The 23,512-nt window shown below is 36.3% G+C and overlaps 1 protein-coding gene across 16 annotated transcripts in view; it reads right to left on the bottom strand.

Annotated features, from left to right (window-relative positions):
• LOC134741701 (troponin I) overlaps positions 1–23,512 on the bottom strand; it is a 443,517-nt gene that overhangs the window by 13,376 nt on the left and 406,629 nt on the right. For 5 of the 16 annotated variants that reach the window (XM_063674583.1, XM_063674582.1, XM_063674590.1 and 2 more), the window contains exon 1: positions 1,450–1,580. The exons of 2 other annotated variants lie outside the window; for them this stretch is intronic. The gene's annotated coding sequence lies outside the window, so the exon portion shown is untranslated. Of the gene's footprint in view, positions 1–1,449; positions 1,586–23,512 lie in introns of those variants that run through there. 9 more of the 16 variants (XM_063674585.1, XM_063674593.1, XM_063674594.1 and 6 more) reach the window with 6 other exon arrangements.

Here is a 23,512-nt window from a genome sequence, read left to right as displayed (position 1 = left end):
TGTTAGTCTGTCATGTGCAACAATAATGTGTCATTAGACTCATTTTTGTGGACTGTGTGGCTAACATTTGTAACAAAAAAACCCTACCTAGTCAGTTTGTAAACTTCGTTGTATACTTCGCTTCTGATGCGTAGTGCTAAAATAATTTATGTATAATGATTAGCCAGGACGCTCTAATCAATAACCATTATAACATTCGTATTTGGCAATTTCACCGCGGAACAATAAAGTCGTTAATTGAAACTTAATATTTGGCCGCGAGCCAAGTGTCACGGATACAGAAACTGTCACTTGATACGCGATGTTCCAAGTTTATTATTTCTACACTTCATAAAACAAAGTCCCCGCCGCGTCTGTCTGTTTGTGTGTATGTATGTTCGCGATAAACTTTCATGCGGATTTCACCTATCAATAGAGTGATTATTGAAGAAGGTTTAGGTATATATTTAATTTGTTAAGGTTTTGTGTAACCCGTGCGAAGCCGGGGCGGGTCGGTAGTTATTTTTATAAAAAGTGTGTAAAAACCATTTATTTTCAATTAATGTAAAAAGTGAGTTGTATAATTTGCAATTTCTTTCCAAACATTAATACAATATTATATATTATATATTGCCATAAATATTAATATTGTTCAGGTAATTCTCATGACTAAGTTCATAATAAATCATGGTATTTAGGTCGCGTCAAACTATTTGGGGCGGCACGAAGTTCCTATTTTCCTCAGAATAAAATGTTGCTGAAAGAAAATTCTATTATTAGATCCGAGCTCGGGCATGCTCGGCGATCGTCGCGCCTGGTCGAACGTCGGGCAAGCGGGCACGTCGGCCGGTGCGCGTGCGACGGAAATAGGTTGGCTCACATTCCCACCAAACCTAATTTGGTGGTATGCCGCGCTACTTTGGTTACAAACATTACAAAATGTAATTAGATCTATGCTTGCTTTTTTTATGGCGTATAGAGATTTTTAATGTCAATGTATTTAAAAAGTATCTAATATACTGGAATAAAGGTAGGAATACAAAAACGTACCTAGTCATATAACACGAGTTGGGTTTTTTAAATTAATAATTCATGTCCCTGATGCTACAATACCTAGACCTTGTCTTAAAGTAGCAATCAAATACGATACTCTTGAATAAGAATATAATGGGTATATAAAAAGTTTAGTTATGTATGACACATGAAGACGTTAGAAAACCTTTAACCTTTTTAAGATGATTTTAAGTTAGTTTGGGAGTGTTCACGGTTTATGACAATCCACGTTTTATGAGCTATTTTTCGCAGTCACACCGGCTTGTTTCAGAGCTTGCACGAATCATATTCACACACTAGCGATGCATCTTTAGATCCAACACCACGTAGTTGACATATCACTTCACTTCGATTAAATGCACTTATTTGCCGGCGCGATTTTGTAGTTAGTACAGATATTAAACGTCACTGACTCACCTACGGTAAGAAAAAGAGGATGGCCCTACAGATGGTTCAGCCAACACGAGCCACAGCTGCTGACTGGTGCGAGGCGGGCGGCAAGGTGCGGCGGGCAGTGCGTGGGCGCCCGTCCCCCGCGCGCTTTTCCTCACAGCTTCTCCTAAACTCCCGCGCATCCTTGGCTGCTATTCTTATCGCGTATCAGCTAAAGGCAAATGATAACATAAGGATCCAGTTAACCATGACCTCAATATACATAGTGACTGTGCAAAATCGGAGATCTCGCTTTACTAGTCCTCGTGTAACAGTCGTTAGCGGTTTTGTAAGCGATGGAATTACGAGGCCTTCCCGTCTCTACCCGCCACCCAGCTTTCGTTACAGACATTTTTAGAGCAGTGTCGTTTTGACACCATCACCGAAATAACACCAGATCTATGCTGTGTAACTATTGAGATTCCTCGTAAATCGACCGGTATTAGTAAATGCATAAGTTATATCACTTATATGTTTACACCAGTTTTCCGTTTTGGTTTCAGTATACTTATTAGATTAAAAGTAGAATGATTAGGTAGTAACCGAATTTAGTTATATTTATGTCAAAATTTTGCAAATTTAGTTTTGTACAGGTAACTAAAAACAACAAATGCCTAAACTTGAATGATACCCAATAAGCAATAGTCTTACAGAATGGAATTCTACGCATAAAGAGCTGAACAAACTCAGTGTTTAAACCACTGGGTACCGCAGTTTCCTTTACTTGCGCTAACACTAATTATTTTTAAGTACAAGCTGCTAAAACAGATAACCGACCATCTACAAACCCCGAGGTCACGAGCCGAGCTTCGTTATCAGCTGTCCTCTAATGAAAGCTATTAGAGCTTTAATTAAAGTTAGGACCTAGGTCTAGGCGGAACTAACTCAGAACAACTTCCCAGGAACTAACGGTAGTTCATTCTTACACAAAAAGCCGTAACTATATATCCATTTTCACAAAATATACGCCTGTTCTTATTAGAATACTGTGAGTGATTCAGTCTGGTGTGGTGATATGTAACACAAACTAAATTGGCTGGTTTAGCGGCCGATACACACACATGTAGACGAACAGTAACCTCACGTCGTATTTAATATGTACCTATAGAAACAAAACTGTCTAACTCTGACTATCTGAGTTTGTATGAGTACCTCATTTTTTTAAATGAGGTGTTACAATGTCATACTTCAAATGAGGTGATGTACTAGCATTTTTTCAGCAACGACTGTTCCGTCACTATGCAGTGGCATAAGAAGGGTGCACCACCTCCGAAGAAATTCAGGGTATCAGAATCGGCCGGAAAGGTGATGGCTACGATTTTTTGAGATTCTAAAGGAATCATCATGATCGACTACAAGGACTAGGGTGTTACCATAACTGAGACATATTATGCAATGCTATTAGAAAGACTACGTGAAGCCATCAAAGAAAAAAGGCGGGTAAAACTGACAAAGGGTGTGTTGCTGTTGCACGACAATGCACCGGTTAACAAGAGCCATGTTGCGACTGCTGCTCTTAACAGATGCGTCTTCGAAACGCTGGTTCACCCACCCTACAGGACTATGGACTTTTTTCTCCGGCGATGCAGCTTGGCACGGTTGTTCCTTAGATCGAACTAAGCTCCGCACTATAAGCACGAGATTATTAAATCTTGGCTACCCTCCAAAAAGGGAGGGCGGGAAAGTTGCTGTCGAAAGTTGTTCAAATGAAGTTTGATGAAACAAAACATATCGAAGTTATGCTCATCAGAAAGTTCTTGGAAGCATGATTTACACGTGTAAAAGTCGGGTGTACACGTACAGAGAGTACCTAATAAAAACCTATAACCTTTTAGCCACCTGAGTTGGAAGACTCAGGTGGCTGAAATAAGCCGTAAAGTTACTGGTTCTCTACACGCCCTTAACAGACTCAAACACTTTTTACCCGTTAAAACCAAAATATTATTAGCACAGACATTAATTTTGCCCATAATTGACTACGGGGATGTGTGTTATCCGGACTTAAATGAAGAGCTCTTGAACAAATTAGATCGCTTACTAAATAATTGCATTCGGTTTATTTTCTGTCTCCGTTTTCTGTTTCTTTTTTCCGCTCTAAACTTGGATGGTTTCATATACGAGTTCGTCGCAACATTCGCATGCTTTGCAGCCTTTTTTCTGTCATTAATGATCCTCGATCCCCCGAATATTTGAAGGCTTTCTTCAACTACTATGGTGTTTCTCGTGTCCGTCAACTTCGCTCTACTGGCAACCTTTCTGTATCTATACCATCTCACCGTACAGGTTACATGTCCAATTCATTCTCCATTCAGGTAGCTCACCTTTGGAACAGTCTCCCTGTTAAAATTAGACAGTCTCCAAATAGATTTGCTTTTAAAAAAGCTTTAAGTTCTTAGCGTCTCTATTTTGTTAGTTTCATCTGATTCCTTATGTATGTGTATGTATATGTATCTTTATATATATATATATATATATATATATATATATAATTATATATTTTAATTATATATGTATCTATTATACCTATGTATTATTTATATTACTTGTATTTGTTTAGTTGTATGAGTTGTGTAAAATACCTACTTTATTTTGTAATTACAACGTGATGTTGCACCGCCTACAAGTTATCTGCTTTGCCCGAAGGTTGACTGGTATGCCTTGTAGCATTAAGTCCGCCTTTTGTACATTTGTATTTTCTTTTGTGCACTAAAGATTAACTAAATAAATAAAATAAATATAAACCTACCTACAAAATACTACGAATAAGTATTTGGTAGTTAGTACCCCTCGAAGACATCTTTATAAATGCGAAATCAAACTTGCTTTACTTTTTTATTTAGAGAAACATTTTCGTTTCATTGTGTACAAGCCCAGCAAAGTTTTGTTACCCAAAGCCGGCTCCTCTTTTACGGCCACCGTTCGATGCCTAAAAGCGATACAAATATAATAACGTCTTTATCGAAAAAGTCGTAAAAGTGTGATAACTTCGTAAACATCCCTGGAGTCTTTATGTTTTTTTAAGTCTGCCGTTTCACAATCTCTTGCAACAACTGGCTTGCATGCTTTCACTGGTTCCCTTAAATTAGTAGAACTAAGTACTTAAGTACTAAGTAAATTATTACCTACCTACTATACATTACTCTATATTTTTAGTGTAGTGTAGAATCTATATTATGTAAAAAAAAAACTATGCGTTTATGAGACATAAAACTTGCCTAAAATAATGAAGTGGTACGTGGAAGCAATTTGTATATACACTTATACCTTATTTCTTTCTTTCCAGTGATTGAATAATATGAAATTCTGGACAATAATAGGTACGTTCAGTCATCATAAAAGAGGCTTTTACGGAAAATTATAATAATTAATCATGCAAATTGGTAGATTTCATTATTTCTAAGGATTGAACTTATCCTAAACTCAGAACTCGAGGTTTTTCCGTGTTTTTCTTGATCATTTTTCAATTGCAAGTTGTCTAATATAAATACTATTAGTATAAGAGATGTAAAAAAAAAAAAAATTACTGCCGTGTAATTTTGTACTTCCATAAACTATTTTTGCAGCCATGACATGCATTTTATCATATTTAACGTATATTTTTCTAATCAATATAAAATTGCAAAATTTTCCAAATACAAGAAGATTTATAATGCGAAATGTTAATTACAACTTAGGTACCGAATTCAATTTATTTCAAAAACAATTAACAAAAACAAACATAATTAGGTACCTACCAATTAAATCGTCGTTAATTTTGTTTCGACGAATGACTTTTTTAATTTCCGTTTTATTTGTTGTGTGTATTGTTTGTCTAAATCTCATTAAAATATTGTAATTACTTGTTAAACTTAGCACAGCAGGGACGCCTGAACTAATTCAATATACATAATACGACACGTGTAAGACAAACATTTTACCGTCAGAATTGATTGCCCGGGGCCTGTTTCATGAAAGTTTTTAATTTAAATCACAAACGTGAGCCTCCTTTTAACTCTTTTCAATCAGAGTAATTAAAGACAAACATTACGGACACTAACGGTATTACACTTATAAGTTACAAGGTTTAATGAAATCGTTACAAGACACTTTGCGAAAACTAGTTTTGACTGAAAAATACCAGTTAAAACTAGTTTTACCAAAGCCTTACGGAAAACTAGTTTTAACTAGTAAAACGTGTTTTCACCAAGGCGTTATATAACACTAGTTTTATCTAGGGAAAATGCGTTTTCACTAAAAACGAGTTTTTTACGGTGACATACGTTGAGTTATAAACTATAGAGAAGCCATACCGCCCATACCAAACTATGAAATTGCCGCAATCGCAACCTGTATCGTGAAATTCATGGCGCTTAGGCGTTTAGGTCGCGAGAGTCACACTACTCACACTCTTCCATAGTTTGTTGTCGGCCGACAACAAGTCATGGCGCAAAGTACTGGTCTTCTGTGCTGGTTCTATACGTTGTAATAATAGTTCAATGATGACATATAATAATGTATTTGAAAAGGTCACACACAAAGTAACATCCGTAGATATTAATGTTACTAATGAAGCAAAGCGCAATGTACTTTTCAAAACGGTAAAAAAATAGCAGTCATACTCATACATAGGTTATGTGTCTTTGAGTAAAAATCTCTATTTAACTGTAGACGTATGACGTAAATACTTGGATCCACCGCCGTTGCCGCGTCGTCGGCATCTATTTACAGAATACTGAATATTTTATGTCCAGTTACCCGTCTAATTTAAACACGCGCAAAAAGTTTGAAATTTTGAACTAGTAGAAATCAGTTCAATAAAAAAAAATATATAAGTACCTATTTATGATTTATGTAAATAAATACACGAACAAGTTTATTATCGAATAACTATCACATTTTTGCGCTGTGTAAAACTTTAGTTAAGTATAAGTAGTTCCTATAGGCAAACTCATTCTTGAGATTCTATGAGCAATTAAACATAGGTAGCCCCTATACTCACAAGATGTGTAATGTATGCATGTATTTCATAAAGAAAAAAAAAATAACAAAGTTTTTAATGAAGTCTTTCTCAAACTACAAGCCTTGTTTCACTCCACTTCAGCCTACTTGCATCTTCCACTAACCCGGGTTAGCCGGTTAAACCTGGAGTTACCATGGTTAACAGTACAATTTGACACTGAGTTAACGGTTTAACTGCTTAACCCCGGGTTAGAAATATGGTCCAAGTGGGCCTTAGGTAATGAATTCCAGAATAAAAAATAGCCCGTGATCTTTTCCAGGTTAAAAACTGTTTCAAACTCTATTCAAATCAATTTAGCTGTATATTAGCGATTGAGCAATTAACTTACTTTCATCCATCATGTCTATACTATAATATGCAAATATCACAAACAATATTCAATAGTAGTCCATTAAAAACTAATTTAGCTACCTAACTACCCACTCGTTAACGTTTAACTTAAGATTTTTAAGTGATTTATATAGTGATTTGTGTGTGTTGTTTTCCTGAAAAATGCTTTTAAAATGGACAAAGATGAAATCAATTTTGGTACACCAGGTAGAAAGAAAGATGTCAATGATAGCGTTTTACTTCAACGTAAATAGACACTGGAAAATAAAGTATTGCATGCAACGTTGTATTTTAAATAAATCCTTGTGGCGTCTTCTTCCCTACGGCTCAAATTGTTACCTATCTACACAATACACTAAGGTTATTTATTTATGGATACCTCACCTAAGATAATAAGGTACGACACATCCTGGCTCTCCTGGGTGTGCCTTGTTATGTTACGAAATTCTTCTAAAATATGCGTCTCTAAATTTTACCAAACAGCTCGTTCCGAAACCGCACTCCTCATAAGTAACACGAACATTACTCTTTCCAGCCAATTCTGCCATGGTAATTGTTTGCAGTAAGTAATGGCGTTACGGAATTGACTTCAGACGGTTTAAACATTTCCCCTGGGCGGAAGAAATATTGCGAGTTGTTTGGGCCGAAAGAAACATCGAATGAGTTATTCGGATCGAAATAAACCCCACCTTACGATTTTATAGAGCAAGATTAAACTAATTAGACGTCGAGTATTAACGTTAAAGGTATATTTTCAAAAAATCTCATCTTGGTTGTTTTCCTGGTAAAGATGCCTTTTACTCAAATAAATATGGAAGTGTTTTTTGTGCTCCTTATGTATCTATAGTTATCCAATATCATTGCATGCAAAGACACAAATTGTATACAAGTTTAACTGGCAAATGTATTTCCTGTACGTATGCTTGTCACTTCCACATGCCGTTAACTGGTATACACGCTATTGCACGCCCGCCTTATCACTATATATTACAGTTTTCCCCTACATTTATCAATACCGACTCTTTTATAAAACATGGCAATTTTTTCCAAACGACCCTTAACGAGCAGGACTAACGACACTATAATTTAAAAGGGTCGCTATCTTCAACCTCTCAGTATGATAATGTAATATTATAGCCTCAAAAATGTCCGAAGGTCTTTAAAACTGAATCATGAGAAATATACAATTCATATTATGGCTTAAGAACTAGCACGAAATCCAAAACAAGTGTAGACAGCATGTTTTACAATTCAGCGGAAATGTTACAAGTTAATTTAACTATCATAGCTACAGTAAAAAATATCAGAGAACAAATAACTAATTATTGGGGGGAATAGCTTTGTTGAGTGTATTTGAAATTCTTTATTTTATAACCTTGCGTAATACAAATACGACAGCGGTTTTGCTAATAATTAAGATAAGTATTGTAGAAGATACATGAAGTTTGAAACAACAACAATCTTTTAACGTGAATAATAATAAACCTGTTTCCAATACCTAACGGCTCAATGTTTTAACAATTGATATCGAAAGTTTATTTAGGATGACTTTCCTCAGCATTGTCACAATTGGGGTATTTAAAGAAAACAAAATGTTAATATCTCCATGGAGTTACCCTCTTAAAGATTTCTGAAAAGCCACCTTAATTTACCCAAAAGATAAACATAGAATAAGCACGATTTTCTTCTGCCCAGAAATAATATAGGTACATTTAGGTAACAAGCTAAATTTTCCATATTTTTATGAAAATAAGAAAATATCTGTAATAATCGCTTTACTGATGTACCTACATTTTAAATCGACACTATAGTTATTTATTTATTTAACCTCTCGTGCTAATTTAATATTGATACCCGAGCGAGCGAAAGATTCCAAATTGGTGGTTCGAAAAATTTAATCTTGAGCGTAGCGAGAATTTCAAGGCACGAGGGTTAAACAAATCTTGCAATCGAGTGAAACACAAAATTTTTCACCACTGGTCACAAGGAAAATACAATATTTAAAAAAAACAAAGCAAATCGATTCAAAATTAATAGTATTACATATTTATCATTCAAAATCATTATTTAAAAGTCAATTCTAACAGCAAAAATAAGACAACAACTCAAAATTTGGATTTGATTACTTTGCTTCACATGTGAATAAAATGTAACTTTCTTATCAGTTTTAGAACAATCAAGAGAGCCTTTACCAGCTTCTGTGGTGAAAATATATATGTTATCTAGAAATCCGAACCCACAAATGGAGTCGTCATCAATTTAGATTTGCGGTAGGCAGGGTTCACAGTAATGGATTGTCGTTTGCGGAATGACGCGGTATCTCCTGCCAGTCCTTGTTACCAGGTATCTAAATTAACAAAACATTTTGTTTTAAATTTAAACATCCCTAGTAAAATGATGAGATGCGTAAGTGCAAATCGTAAGACTTAGATAAAATGGTTCGACTGTGGTAATATGCTTAGCCGAGTGAATAACCTTAAAAAAATATCAAATGTTAGGTCGGGGAGCCCAAGAGGGGATTTTTGGAGTCACTCGAGCGCGTCAGATTAAGATATGGTGGATTTATTACTTGTTAAATAGTGCCCATTTCAATAATCTGACGATTATTACGTTTACACGTAAGCGAGTGGCACAGTCACAAAGTTGGAAAAAAACGCGACCTTGACTTACTCGAGCGCGTTCGATTGTTTTAAAGGGATAATCAATCAATCAATATCTTTATTTCAGGCAAAAAACCCATAGATAAAAATTACAAATTAAACTTAATAATACATAAAATAAATTGTCATTACATTAATGCAAAAAAATAATGCATAATGCAAGAATAACTAAATTAAAAAAATCTGCCGATTTAAGCAAGCAGAAGTGTCAAAAATCATTTATGAAGTTTAGTGCAACCAGCCCTTTTTCCCTTTCACTTTTTAGCTATCTCTAGCTCCTATTTGTGAATGAAGCACACTTATAGATATTTTCTAGGTTAAGTAAAGCTTACGGAAGTAAAAATGAAGTTACTCCAGAGTCGTAGAGACCTATTGCATTCGTCTGATTAGGTGATAAAAGGTTTATTAGATTTCGAATCACGCGGGGGAAGTGTCTATAGATTTTAAATAATGTAAAAATGATGCAGGTGGCCACACGGGTAAAAAATAGGGATTCAAAATAACTTACTCGAGCGCGTCAGATATTCCTAGACCTAGATACAAAACACTGAAGATTAGGAAGTGACGCAATCGCAAAAAAGTAAATAAAAAAATTGCCTTCTTGATATATTTATTCGAGTGTCAGATAACAGATTCTTATACTGTATTTGTCTCACACCTAAAAACCATAGTTTTTATTTTATTTATTCAAGGACAGAAATAATATAATCTGCCGGTTTCCTTAAGCCGGAGCCGCTAAAATCAATAAATAAAGAGTGATGCGTCTAGCTGCTGAGATCTATCATGACTGTGTTAGGTCATCATTCGCTTGCGCTTGTCCCAGTCCCTTTGGGTCCCAGTCACTGTAACTGATATGGAGAATGAGTCTAGAATAGAATAAGGACTCGACGCGGTTTTCTAATGTTATAGACAGTTAAAAATCGAATTGTTGAAATTTTATTAATTAATGTAAAAAAAATCTTCAGAACTGCTCTTCTGAACAGATACTGCTCCACATTATCGTCAGATTAAGGTTTCTCACTACTGGGACATCAATCTGATCCTTTCTGTATTATAATCTGACACACTCGAGTATTTCTAGATGGCGTTTTTTTTTACAACTTTGTGACCCTGCCATTTGCTAACGGATCGCTGAAGTCGTTACATTATTGAAATAGACACTTTTGTAGGGTCCACTTATTTCCCCCTATCCCCTTTGAATATCTGACGAGCTCGAGTAATTTTTTTTTCCTAATTTTCAACCCTTCGTGTGGTGACGTCTGCCTATGTAAACCGGCAGATTAACATTCCCTTGTTATCAAAGACATGTTGTGTATCTGCACTTAAATTTTACGATTTTTAGAGATCCGTACCCAAAGGGTAAAAACCCAGGCTGTATCTCATGAACCGTGATAGCTAGACAGTTAAAATTTTCACAGATGATGTATTTCTGTTACCGGTATAACAACAAACTAGTTTTTTGCTTTGTGCGCGGGGCCCGAGGGCCTGCGGTCATCGTGTTGTTGGTATTGTTGTTTTGTTGTTGGTCTTGTTGTTTGTGCTGTTGTTGTTGTGGTGTTGTTGTTGGTGCTGTTGTTTCTGCTGTTGTTTGTGCTGTGGTTGATGTGTAGTTGTTGTTATACTGATTTCAACTAACACGATTTTCACTCATAATTTTAAAACTAACACGGGACTTAATCGCGTACAAACTTACGTTTATTTATGTCCTGACGTTTCGAACGTGACGTTACGTTCGTGGTGGTGGTGGTGGTGGTGGTGGTGGGTGAGGGAAAAAGTAATGAAGTTGTACTTTTGGTAGAAAGAAAAGATCCGCATGCGAGCACTTCATAACCGCAGCTCAGCCTTCGGCCTCGCGTGCTTGGGAAATCGTAAGGGATGCTTCGGGCCTTCGGCCCTACGCGGAGCTCGGCCTTCGGCCTTCGCTGGGTTTCGAAACTCACCTTATTAAAACACTTGAAGAGTTGATTTTGCTTTGGGTGGTAAGCGGGACGTTGGAGCTTAAACACGACCCAATAGTAAAAATGTCTTGACAAGCTCACGTCGGGCCTATTACGGCCTTCGGCCTTCGGCCCGCCGTTTCGCTTGTCTAAGACACTTTTACTATTGGGTCGTGTTTAAGCTCCAACTTCCCCCTCTCGGGTGACGCTTCGCAGTCGGGCCTTCGGCCTAAGACAGAAAGGACTTGTGTATATTCCGTGACCAAAATTTCAGCGCGTTCGGACCAACTTAAAAAAATCGCCCATTTTGAAAAAAAAATGGCGGCTTTAAACCCCCCCCCCAAGTTTTTCACACAACCTTCATCCTATTGATGTAAGACCGGCGTTTTCGATACGTTTTCCACTTCGGAATATCTGAGTTCCGAGGGCTCGAGAGATATCGTAAGAAAGATTTCCTACAGTGATAGCGTCATTACTCAGCTGGAAGTTATGGGAGCTGACAATCACATATGTCGCCCGCAGCATTATTAAAAATACCGCTACGTGAGACAGTATATCGGTTAGACGGGATTTTTCTCCGTAGTGTCAGGTAACGGACAAAAAATAATACCTATTGTAAAATGACTTTGGAAAAGGATTTAAATGCCAAGTACAACTTTCGTTCGCACATAAACTACGACACTTCAAAATACGCATTTCAATTAGGTTCAGAAGAAGAACATATTATGTAAAAGCGAACTAGCTTCTAATCCACCTAAAACTTTTCTCACGAGAAAATAAATGGTTACAATAATAGTAATGAACCAATTTCGCGCAACGCAAGTAGTACAAATGCGATCTCCAGAAATAAATGGATTTCTAGGTCTCAATTCAATTAAGCGTTTGCCTTGGTATAAATCGACGGGAATGCACACTACACAGCCAGCTCACCCACTTCCTCGCAGGTAATTCAACAAAGTTTTGCGGACCGTACCTGACAACTCGGAAATTAATTCGGGACAAAGTTTTACCCGAAAGAGATCACCTTAAAGGGGCTGATTATTAGTCCGCCGGACGATATCAGCCTGTTAGAACAAAAATTTGACAGTTCCGAACTGACAGGCCGATATCGTCCAGCGGACTGGTAATCAGTGGGCCCCTTAAGAGTCCCCAGCAAGCTTGGCCGAATTTCACCTTCCCATACAAACGGAGTTTCGTTCTCATTTTAAAAATACGTGATCGATTCTAATGAAACTTCGTACTACAATGACATGATGGTATACATATCTAGTCCTGTAATTAGTTTATATAGTTCTAGTTTATAAAACCAACGAAATAGAGCAAAAACAAGTTTTGTATGAAAAACATTTAACTACGGTATCTGAAGCTAAGTACATAAACTAATTAGAGGACTAGATATACCTTATCCTATTATAAGTACAAAGTTTCAGAGCAATCTAGCTAGTCGTTTTAAAATAAGAGCGGAGCTACGTTTTTATGGATAAACGAGCTTGCTGGGGACTCTTAAGTCTATGATTTACGGGCGCTTTATGACAAGGGTTAGTGAATAAAGTTAAAATGTAAAGTTAAGCAATAGTAACTAATAATAACTAGCAACTTAAATTTCGACTAAACATAAATATTCCATGATGAGGATCACTGATGATTTAACAACCTCGTAGCCTAGTCGGCTGTGACCTTGCCTACGAAGCTGGAGGTCTCGGGTTCGAATCCCGGTAAGGGTATTTATTTGTGCTTATCACAAACATTTGTTCCTTTGTTATGAATATTTTCTATTTAAATAAGTATGTATCTAGTATATATCATGTATACCGTCGTCGTTGTTGAGCTTACTGTGAGCTAGGTCGATGTGTGTAAGATTGCCCAGTATTCCTTTACTTATTTAATTATTTATGATGGCGACAGTTAATGATACCATCCGGTGCCTATGATATGATAATATCCGGTGCCTGTCTCGTCGCATAATAATTGATTCTCCTAATGTAATGTTAAGTATTAAGGATGACTCACGTTAGACCGGACCGTGTCCGGGCCGGAGCTTCCGGCGCTTACTTTTCTAGGACATGACAGGTGATCACGTGATGCTTTCCATAGAAAACGAAGCGGCGGAAGCTCCGGCCCGGACACGGCCCGGTCTAACGTGAGTCATCCTTAAAACTCATTTCGCATAATTGTTATTGTGCTGAAACAGAAAGTATTTTCGAAAATATTTTGCATAGGTAGTGTAGAATAAGGTAGGTTAGGTTCGTTTTATAACTTTTCAGAAATGTTAAGTTTCAGCACAATAAAAATTATGCGAAATGAGTTTTATGCGTTACATTACATTAGGACAATCAATTATTATGCGACCCGATATAGACCCAAAATATGAAAAAAGATATAAAAATTGGGATAGTTTGTTTTCTAGGTATAGCATAGGGAAATATGTAATCTTGGTTAAATAAAATAATTTATATATAGTAGTATGACTACTTAAAAAACACAAATTAATATATTTCATAAAAATATTTTGATTTGTTCCCTAGTTGGATGCTTTAGTTATTTATCTATAGGTATACTTTATGGGTATACTCTTGAGTAGAATTAACAATTATAGAATCCGCAATCTTGTTGCGCTGTCAACTTGATAAGTATATAGGTTGAGTAGCGAAGTGAACAGGCTACTGGCATGCTAAGTAAAGCAACATGTTTCTTATACTCGTAATAATCAATAGATCGAATTCAGAAGCATGCAGAATGATGAATGCAGAAGGCCTCGGAAATGTTTCAAGTGCAATAATAATTATAACTGTTGGGGAGTAACGACGTAATGACGTGGAAGTGAAAGAGGCATAAGACGCGAGTTGGCACAGTGGCTGTTAACAGCCACTAGGTAGAAAGCGGCGCACACCTCTCGACACCCCTGAGCCGCTCACACCGGTGTTGCTCCTGGTCGTCTTCAGTTTCACGGCAGTTTCAGGGGCCTAATATCTAGTCAGCGGCAAGTGTGTTTGCATTGTTATGGCAGGTGTCCGGACTTCTTTACATTAGCCCAGTCTCGTTGTCCACCCAAACTTCAATCCATAGACCGGTATACTGTTCACTTTTTCTACAATAGTCCCAATGTCTGCTGCGACCGGTTCATGGGTGTCTATGAGTGAACGGGTTTCAGCAGGCGTTCTACATGACATTAAAGCTCTCCAAAGGGACTCTACGTGTTGGATCTATATCCGCACGCAAGCCTATAAAAAGACCGGGATTTACAGGCCTGTGAAATCCAAAATGGAGATACAATTATAATACCTGCTTGATATTTTTGCATACATAATCTTATATAAATTTTCTTCGTTTCTGGTTACACATTTAATGTATGATGAATTTTATGCTTCATGTGCAGTTTACAAAGACTTACTAATAACTAAAAGGTAATTAATAGTAGAAGAGATGTTAAAGTCTGAAGTAAATGTCGCTGTACGACCTTGTACAGTCAGCGTCAAATAGATAGTGACGGTCAAAGTGGTCAAATATATCGTAACATAACCTTTATTACCATAGAAATTTATTTATACATTCGGCCACTTTGGCCGTCACTGTTCATTTGATGTTGACTGTACAACTTTTTTTAAGTATGTACATAATTATGTATATGTATTTATATCTGGGCGGCTAGAGGATTAACTATTGTAATAATCCCTACTTCCCTAGTAATATTTTAAATGCGAAAGTAACTCTGTACTCCTTGCCGTGCTTAAACCGCTGAACTGAGCCTGAAGATGGATATAAAGATACTATGAGTCCTAGGAAGATAGTATGAGTCCTAGGGATAGAATCATCATTCTAAACAAACAAAGTGGCGGGCCAAATCTACTAGTGTTACATAATTTTAAACAGGAGCAATCATTAGCGCATCTTGTATTTGAAGTAGGTAATCCCACGACATTGCGTCTCATCTAAAATTCCACGCGGGCTCACATCATTATAATTTCGTTGGCACCTTGCCCCAGAATATAAATTAGACATTCCGTCAGGAACAACGGAATGTTTTTTGTGATTACCTATTGCTCGAGATACTTATATCTCGTACACGAATCCTACTTTTCAAAAGAAGAAGACAACTATTGAATATGGATTTGTGCTATGCGTAAACTATTGTAAATATAAGTTGGCAATTAACACGTGTATGAAATGTTATCTTTTAACTAAACTTAAACAGTAGATAAACAAATGAAAAAACTAAACGTACAAACAATTCTTCAATAATTTTAAACAAATGAGAACGCATCGGCAGCGCAGTTTAAAAAAAAGCTAAGTTATTTAAGAAACGTTATATTGGCTGTATATATTGATTTCTTAGTCTCAACATGTATGTAATAGGTAAAAAGGATACAGTAATAACTTTCCGTCCGCTAAAACTGTACAGTAATGATTATTGATTTATTTTAATTTGATTTTGACGTACTTAATGAACATCTTCCCGTATTAGTTTTGATACAATCAGGCGAACATTTCCGAGCATATTGGAGAAAAATAAATAAATACTCAAATCCTTAAATTAAACTATTTTATTATATGAATGGCTATGGGTTTAAAACAGGGACCGTTACCGATATAACTGAAAATCTATGAAAAGTATACCGGTATTCGGTCCCTGCTTTACAATGATATCAAGTAATAGCTTCCACAAATGCTGATGTTCTCCATTTTCTGGCAAACGAAAAATTGAGTGAATGTGCACGGTGCTGCATAACATTATGGTCGTTTTGTCAGTCCTAACCTATTTAATATGTATCAATATCATAACAGTAGATTATTTTAGCTTTCAGATGACTCTATAATATTACTCAAAGCAATACGAACTTTGTTCTCTTGTTACACAAAAATCTACCATAGAAGTTTACAACTTTTCCCTTTCAACATAGCTTTGCCCACCGCGTCACAGTTCAGTAAAAGCGAAATAACTTAAAAGTAGTTACAGGTACACTTTTTTTTTAATCCGTGTTTTAAAGCTAATATGATTGCTGGAAACACTGGCCTATTGAAAATACACAGCAATAAATGAAGCAAAAAGCTGGAACACGTACTTTTATCCAAGGTTCAGTACCACTTTCAATATTCGTAGGTAAGTACGGTGATATTTGTTTTTTTTTTCATTCCATGCTATTTACGTTCCAGGCCAATCATTTATATAAAAAAATAACATGAATCCCAATAGGTCAAAAAATACATATCTTCGTAGCCTAAAATATTTCATAATAATATATATTATGTTATAAAATTTATAAGGTATGGCCGTGACAGGATAAGGTACCATCTTAAATTAGATCTATTAAAATTAAAATGGAAGATAAGAAGACGTGCTAATTGAAACCAGTACTTCTTCGTCGGTAAAATTGTACACTTTTAATTAACTAACAGATTTCTATCAATTTTACATTTGTCCAACGAAAATCGTTACCGGCCTCTCACCGTTTATATTATCCACCAAATTATCCTCATACTACACCTTTTTAGTCGCAGTCGGTTAAAAGCAATAATTATGACAACCCTATCTAATGTAGAATTTTGTATAAAGGATTCACAATTTTTATTTACAACTTTGCCCACATAACTTTGGGTGTAAAATAGTAGTAGTAGTAGTAGTAAACTCTTTATTGTACAAATATACATATTAAAAATTACATGGTACAAATAATAAGATGTACAAAGGCGAACTTATCCCTTTACAATATTACATTTTAAAAGACTTCTAATACGATACAAGTTTTCCGTAACTATTCTAGATTATAGTCTGTAAGATTTGTGGTCATAAAATTTAATAATCCAAAATGTAAGAAAATATATGCAAAAGTGGGCTGTTGATACTTTTAATTTTTTTTGGCCTGCCTGTTTAAAGTCCACTTTCTAGAGTACTGAAATAAAGTTACTGTGGTTTGCTTACTCACACAAAGAAAAGTACGTTAATGTGTGAAGTGCCACAGATAAGTAATACAATATAAAACGAAAAACTCGAAAAAAGCAGGCAATGTTGTAGCGTTTTACGGTATTTAAAGTACGACCGCATCTCACGCTCAATGTTCGACAAGCTGAAACTTCTTTGTTGGTTAGTATAATATCGTGAAGTTTAGGCGATGTTTAATAAGTGATTAGGAATTGAAAGGAGTCTGTACTTCAACGGTTAAAGTTAGGCTCGGCTTGTGTTGAACTTTGCTAATTCAATTCAGTGCGATCGCGCAAGTTACGGTAAGTGTTTCTGCCGCAGACGAACTAAACTGATGAACACGTGTTCATTTCAAAAATGCGTATTTTTGAAATGATTTTCAGGTATTTTTTCTATAGTAAAGGAATTTTTGGTGTACCTACTCATTTATTAATAACCTGATATTAAAAAGACAGCGAGGTCAGAAAATACTTGATAATACTAACGTATACCTACATATCTACATTCTAATAGTCGATTCTTCAATCCGATCTATTTAAGTATATACTATAAGTAGGTACTTACTACAGTTAAATTAGTACTTTAGTATTTGGAGCTATGTTAGCAGTGTAACCGTCAAAAATGAAAAATGAAATGGCCAAAACCTGGCAAGTGACAGCCTGGCAATGAATTGTACTGAGTAGTCGTAAAAAAAATACGCATATGTATCATTTGCTGATTCGACGAGGCGTTAAGATTCGTCTAGACTACTCTAGACCAATCGATTGGTATTGATGTTGCCAGCAACATATTTTGCTTTAAACCAAGAATTAATAATAAAAAGAAAATATACATACCTGCAACGTCCTGTGGGTCCGCTTTTATTTTAATATGACGCGTTGGGCAAAGCTATATAAAAAATGGATTTTTTTACGATATAATATAAAAAACTTGAATTTTTTACGATATAATATAAACAATAGGGTATATTATTTTTGATGGCAATAGGTTTCTGTTTGACAAAATCAAGCACTTTTTCTCTTTTTCGCAAGCAGACAAATAGCGGCAACCTTTTGCTTTCCGTAAGTGAGCAATATTTCAACACTGGATAGTTTGTCCATAAGTTCGATGTCGATTCCCCTCACTAAAACTTGCTTACAAACGTCTGGCTTGACATGTTGTAGTGCCTCTAAGTGGAATTTAAGTGCAATCCGTTCAGTTTAGTTGTCGTCCTAAATTAATTGTGCTGATAACTAGTTAATAGATCTTAAACTCATTTAGTTATTCGTAAAATGTATATAAATTGCATTGATCGGGTTAACACTAATAATACATTTTGGATCATTATATTTTGACTCCGGGTCTGCTATTTTGATACAACATCTCCTTAAACTTTTTCTCTAAGAAATCATCAAAATTTACATCCGTTTCATCATTGTGCCCACGAATGTGAGGTGGTTGTACGTTTACACATGAATACATGATCAAATAAGTCGGTATCCGGGCTCATATTGCAGTAGGACATTGGAGTTTTTGACACAGTTGTAAGATTGTTTTGTTGGCAAGACGGCCCGAGCACCTGTGCATTGAACCGCAAGCCCCTAACAGCCTTACTCGTACAAGCAATACTCATAACAATAAAGGATAACGACTAGAGATGGGCCGAATATGGACTTTGCCGAATACGAATATTCGGCCGAACATTGGGTTCAGCTCATACCGAACCGAATATTCGGATGGGCTAAAACTGCCTAAAAAGCTGAAAATGATTTCATACAGATCCGTGGTCTGCACTCATCACGTGTTTTTGTTCCTTCCCCTTCCGAGCGACCGGGAAATTTTATGAAAAATAAAGGTACCGTCTCATGCCTGAGGGCCTACCGTGAACACCGAAGTTCGCAAATTGCGAGAATCTTCTTTCTCTGTGACCCAAATAACGCCATAATTGGAGTAAAAGAAAAAGATACCCGCAATTTCGGTCTTCGCGGTAGGCCCTCTGATCGCGAAGTCCACCCGCGCCAGCTAGCGGACGCCCGTAAATTTTGTTTATATATTCGGTAAATATTCGGCAATGCGAACCGAACTATTCGGCCGAATACGAACATTGAAAAATATGCCGAATACCAAATATTCGGCCCATCTCTAATAACGATGCAACGAGAAAAGGGGAACTTAATCGGAAAAAAACAATTAGCCTTCAGTTGTTTAGAGCAATTTTCAGAAGGTTTAGTAGTTGTTTAGTGAAAAATATTGAGATATTTAGTTGAATAATTTTCATGTAAGTATAATTATTTTCGTGTACTCTCTGTCAAGATACCCAGCCTTGAGAAGTGATCACGGCAAGATGCCCATTGTGGTATGCGCATTATTGTTCGTATTGCTCTTTTTTGTACTATCATGGCTCTATTTATATTGTATTTGAAGCTGTTTCCCCAAAGTTTGATGCTGTACCTTAGCCTGGACTCCACTAGCGCATAGTACACTACTTTTAGCTGTTCAATCGAGAGTTCCTCCCTTAGGCTTCTAAGCGCGTAGCAGGCTGATAGGATTGTGTTTTCTACAATCTCTAACTCTGGTTTCCAGTTTAGTTCAGCATCAATACGAATACCAAGAAATTTAACAACATCTACAATATCAATTGGTATTCCATCTATGATCACTTCTAGCTTGTCAGTTTTTTTTGTGTTGTTTTTGAAAAGCATTACATTTGTTTTTCTAGTGTTTAGACTCAAATTATTTACATTAAACCAGTACTGGAATGCCGCAAACGCCTCCTGTATTAGTTCGCTAAGCTCATTCATACTATCGGCAGATATAACTCCACTAGTGTCATCAGCAAACAAAGTTAATTGGCAATCAGGTACTGTTTTATCTATATAGTCAACTAGGTCATTTGTAAACAAAATGAACAGGAGAGGCCCCAAGATCGAACCTTGCGGGATGCCCCTCTTAACACTAACATAATGAGATCTAACCGCACTCTCGAGGTCGTTGTCAAGGTTTTTTATCTCTAAAAATTGCTTACGGTTTTTGAGATAACTATTTAGCAGTCTAGCAACATTACCCCTTACACCGTAGAACTCTATTTTTTTTATAAGGATCTCATGGTCCACCGTATCAAATGCGGAGCTGAGATCGAGGAAGAGGCCTGCAACTCTTTTTTTGTTATGAAGTTTTGATATAACGTCATCCACAAAGCAATCGACCGCGTCTGTGGTGGACTTATTTTTCTGAAACCCAAACTGTCTAGGGTTGATAACAGCGTTTTCTTTCAGATGTTTCAAAAGGCGGGAATTAATTAGCTTTTCAAATTTTTTTGATAAAGTTGGTAGAAGGGATATCGGCCGATAATTTTTTGGGTCTGTTTTACTACCTTTCTTATGAACTGGCAAAACTCTGGCCACTTTCAGTTGATCTGGAAACACGCCATGATCGAAGCATTTATTGAATAGGTACGTAAGTGGGCCCACGAGTATGTTATTGCAACTTTTAATAACTGTTAATGGGATCTCGTCATACCCATAAGATGTTTTGTTTTCCATGCATCTAACAATACTAAATATTTCTGACTGAGAGATAGGCTGCCAGCATAAATCGGCAAAACTTTTCCTGCGCGAATTCTCTAAACACTGAGTTGCAGAGGCTAAGTCACCTGTTCCCGGAACATTACTAGAATCGTATTGGACCGAGAAAATATCAGCAACATCTTGAGGGCTCTGCACCATTTTGCAATTAAATTTAATTGCTATATTACTCTGTTTGCTTTTTTGAAACTTACTTCTTCGCTTATTTACAATGTCCCATATCCCCTTTGAAGAGTTTTTAGCCTTGTATATTTGTGCTTGAATTGCTGACTTTTTTGCATACCTGACCACTTTTCTAAAAATATTTAAATATCTATTCCGATATTCCAGGACAGAGCGATCACACAAAGACTTATCTACGTTACAAAGCACCCGTTTAATTTTACTAGCCACTTTAACGCCTTTTGTTATCCATTTTATTTTCGGCGTTTCTCCTTTGATAGACTTAACCTGCCTCTTTTTAAAACATTGATCGAATATGTCGGTAAATTTATTCAAAAAGCTATTTATGCCCATGATGTACCAATTAATAGCCATCAAATTTTGTCTAAAAGTCTTAATGAATAAAACCTACACCCCCCCTACACCCTCAGCACAACCCCTACCCCCGAGGACTTTTAGTATGTTCATCTGGACACCACAAGGTATAAGTATACCAATTTTCAAAACTACACGAAATATTTTCGCAGATTTGTTAAATTTTTTTGGGTTATAAGGTATGACGGATTTTATCATGTAAATATATTAAAGAGAATATTCGGCACTGATAGAGTGACAACATATTTATTTTTACAAACACAAGATAAAAGGACGCCCTCAGTAGTCAGTATCGCTTACACGTAACCAAATACTTAAACTTAACCCGAAGACAAGTCTAATATTTAATACCAAATTACCAATCTAATTCATATATTAAATATCCAAAAAATTTTGTGCAGTGGCAATTTTTGCATGTTTATTCCAGTTTTGACACACCTAGCGCCATCTATGCATTTTTATAGATAACATTTTCCTCGTGCTTTCAGCATAATACGTAAGTCTTCTTTCCAACGATACAGCGTCACCTCTCGACTCGTTACGATACTAATTTGTACAGTCAGCAAATGCAGTGGCTAGTTTTAAATAGATGCTTTGCTTATTGCTTACATGATCTTCAAAAAGATGGCACGACGAATGTTTTTTTTGCCGCGGTGGGTTTCCCCAATTAAAAAGTAGGTACCTACATATTACTAAAGTACTAATAGAGTGATACTACCACATTAGTTCAAAACCGCATGTTCCCAAATCTTCCTAAGCCTTCGCCCGCGACTTAAGGCCGTTCCATCGGTTTGCCGCTATCACTGTCACATTTTTCAAGAAAGAACGGGAAAGCTGGATCCTATTACTAAGACTCCGCTGTCCGTCTGTCCGTCCGTCTGTCCGTCTGTCTGTCACCAGGTTGTATCTCATGAACCGTGATAGCTAGCAGTTGAAATTTTCACAGATGATGTATTTCTGTTGCCGCTATAACAACAAATACTAAAAACAGAATAATATAAATATTTAAATGGGGCTCCCATACAATAAACGTGATTTTTTGCTGTTTTTTTTTTGGTAATGGTAATGGTTTTTTCGGAACCCTTCGTGCGCGAGTCCGACTCGCACTTGGCCGGTTTTTTTTATTTATTTTAAAAACGTTGCCTTACAATGTCGAAATTCGAAAGCGGTAAAATTACTATTTTAGTAAAGATTGTTTTTTCTTCTTTTTTTTTGTTTATAGTGTCACATAATAAATAACCGAGTAAAGTTGTATTAAAAGTCCCAGTTAGAGGTTACTTTGGGAATTAATTGTATCGAGCGAAGTGACATAATTCGTGTATCGGAAGCTTATAAATTAAAGATAATGTAACCAAGAACTACATATATTTTTTCCACGTCTACGAATATCAACGTCTCTTAGAAACATATGATCATATAAAGAGATTTTTCGCCTTCTGGCTCAGGGAACCGCCTTAAATATGTATTCAGATTGTATATTTTCCTTCTTCTTTAATTAGGGGCTATGTAAGGCTCATAAGCCCCTGTATCACTACGAACATTCCCGATCTATGTATTGTGATTACCACCAACTACAATTCTCGGTCAAGCCCTGCAGCTCAATCAACTGCGTTTCTTTTGATATCGAGAAACTTAAAAGCTAACGGAAAATTGTAGTTTCATATTGCATTATTACACATTTAATCAAGGGCAAATGCCATTAAAAAAAAACACGGAAATGAGACTACATTTTAGTTGTACATTGTCCTGCATACCATAGCAGTAGGTATAATTTTAGTAGAAAATAGCTAGTGATATACCTACCGAGGGATCTGACGAGCAAAATTGTAAAAAGTAGTATATTTTCAGAGTAATTGAAAAAGTTACATAAAATCCCTGGCGACGGCCATATTCCGTCGCAAATTCCGCGCGAAATCTTTTGTTTATTTCTAATTTCCTGGCTTTACGCCTCCTCTTAAACTCAACTGAACTGACGCGTATTTCCGGACCGACACGACCTTCAAATCTTCAAGAAAATAGCGTACTCCCATCATAAATGCCGGCAATGCACTTTGTTACCCCTATGGTGTTGCGGATGGGTGTGTAATGTTTAATATAGTTATTAT

The sequence above is a fragment of the Cydia strobilella genome, chromosome 5, assembly GCF_947568885.1.
Source record: "Cydia strobilella chromosome 5, ilCydStro3.1, whole genome shotgun sequence".
Taxonomy (NCBI): domain Eukaryota; kingdom Metazoa; phylum Arthropoda; class Insecta; order Lepidoptera; family Tortricidae; genus Cydia; species Cydia strobilella.
The sequence above is the reverse complement of the archived record's forward strand: the minus strand, read 5'-3'. Positions and strand labels throughout refer to the sequence as shown.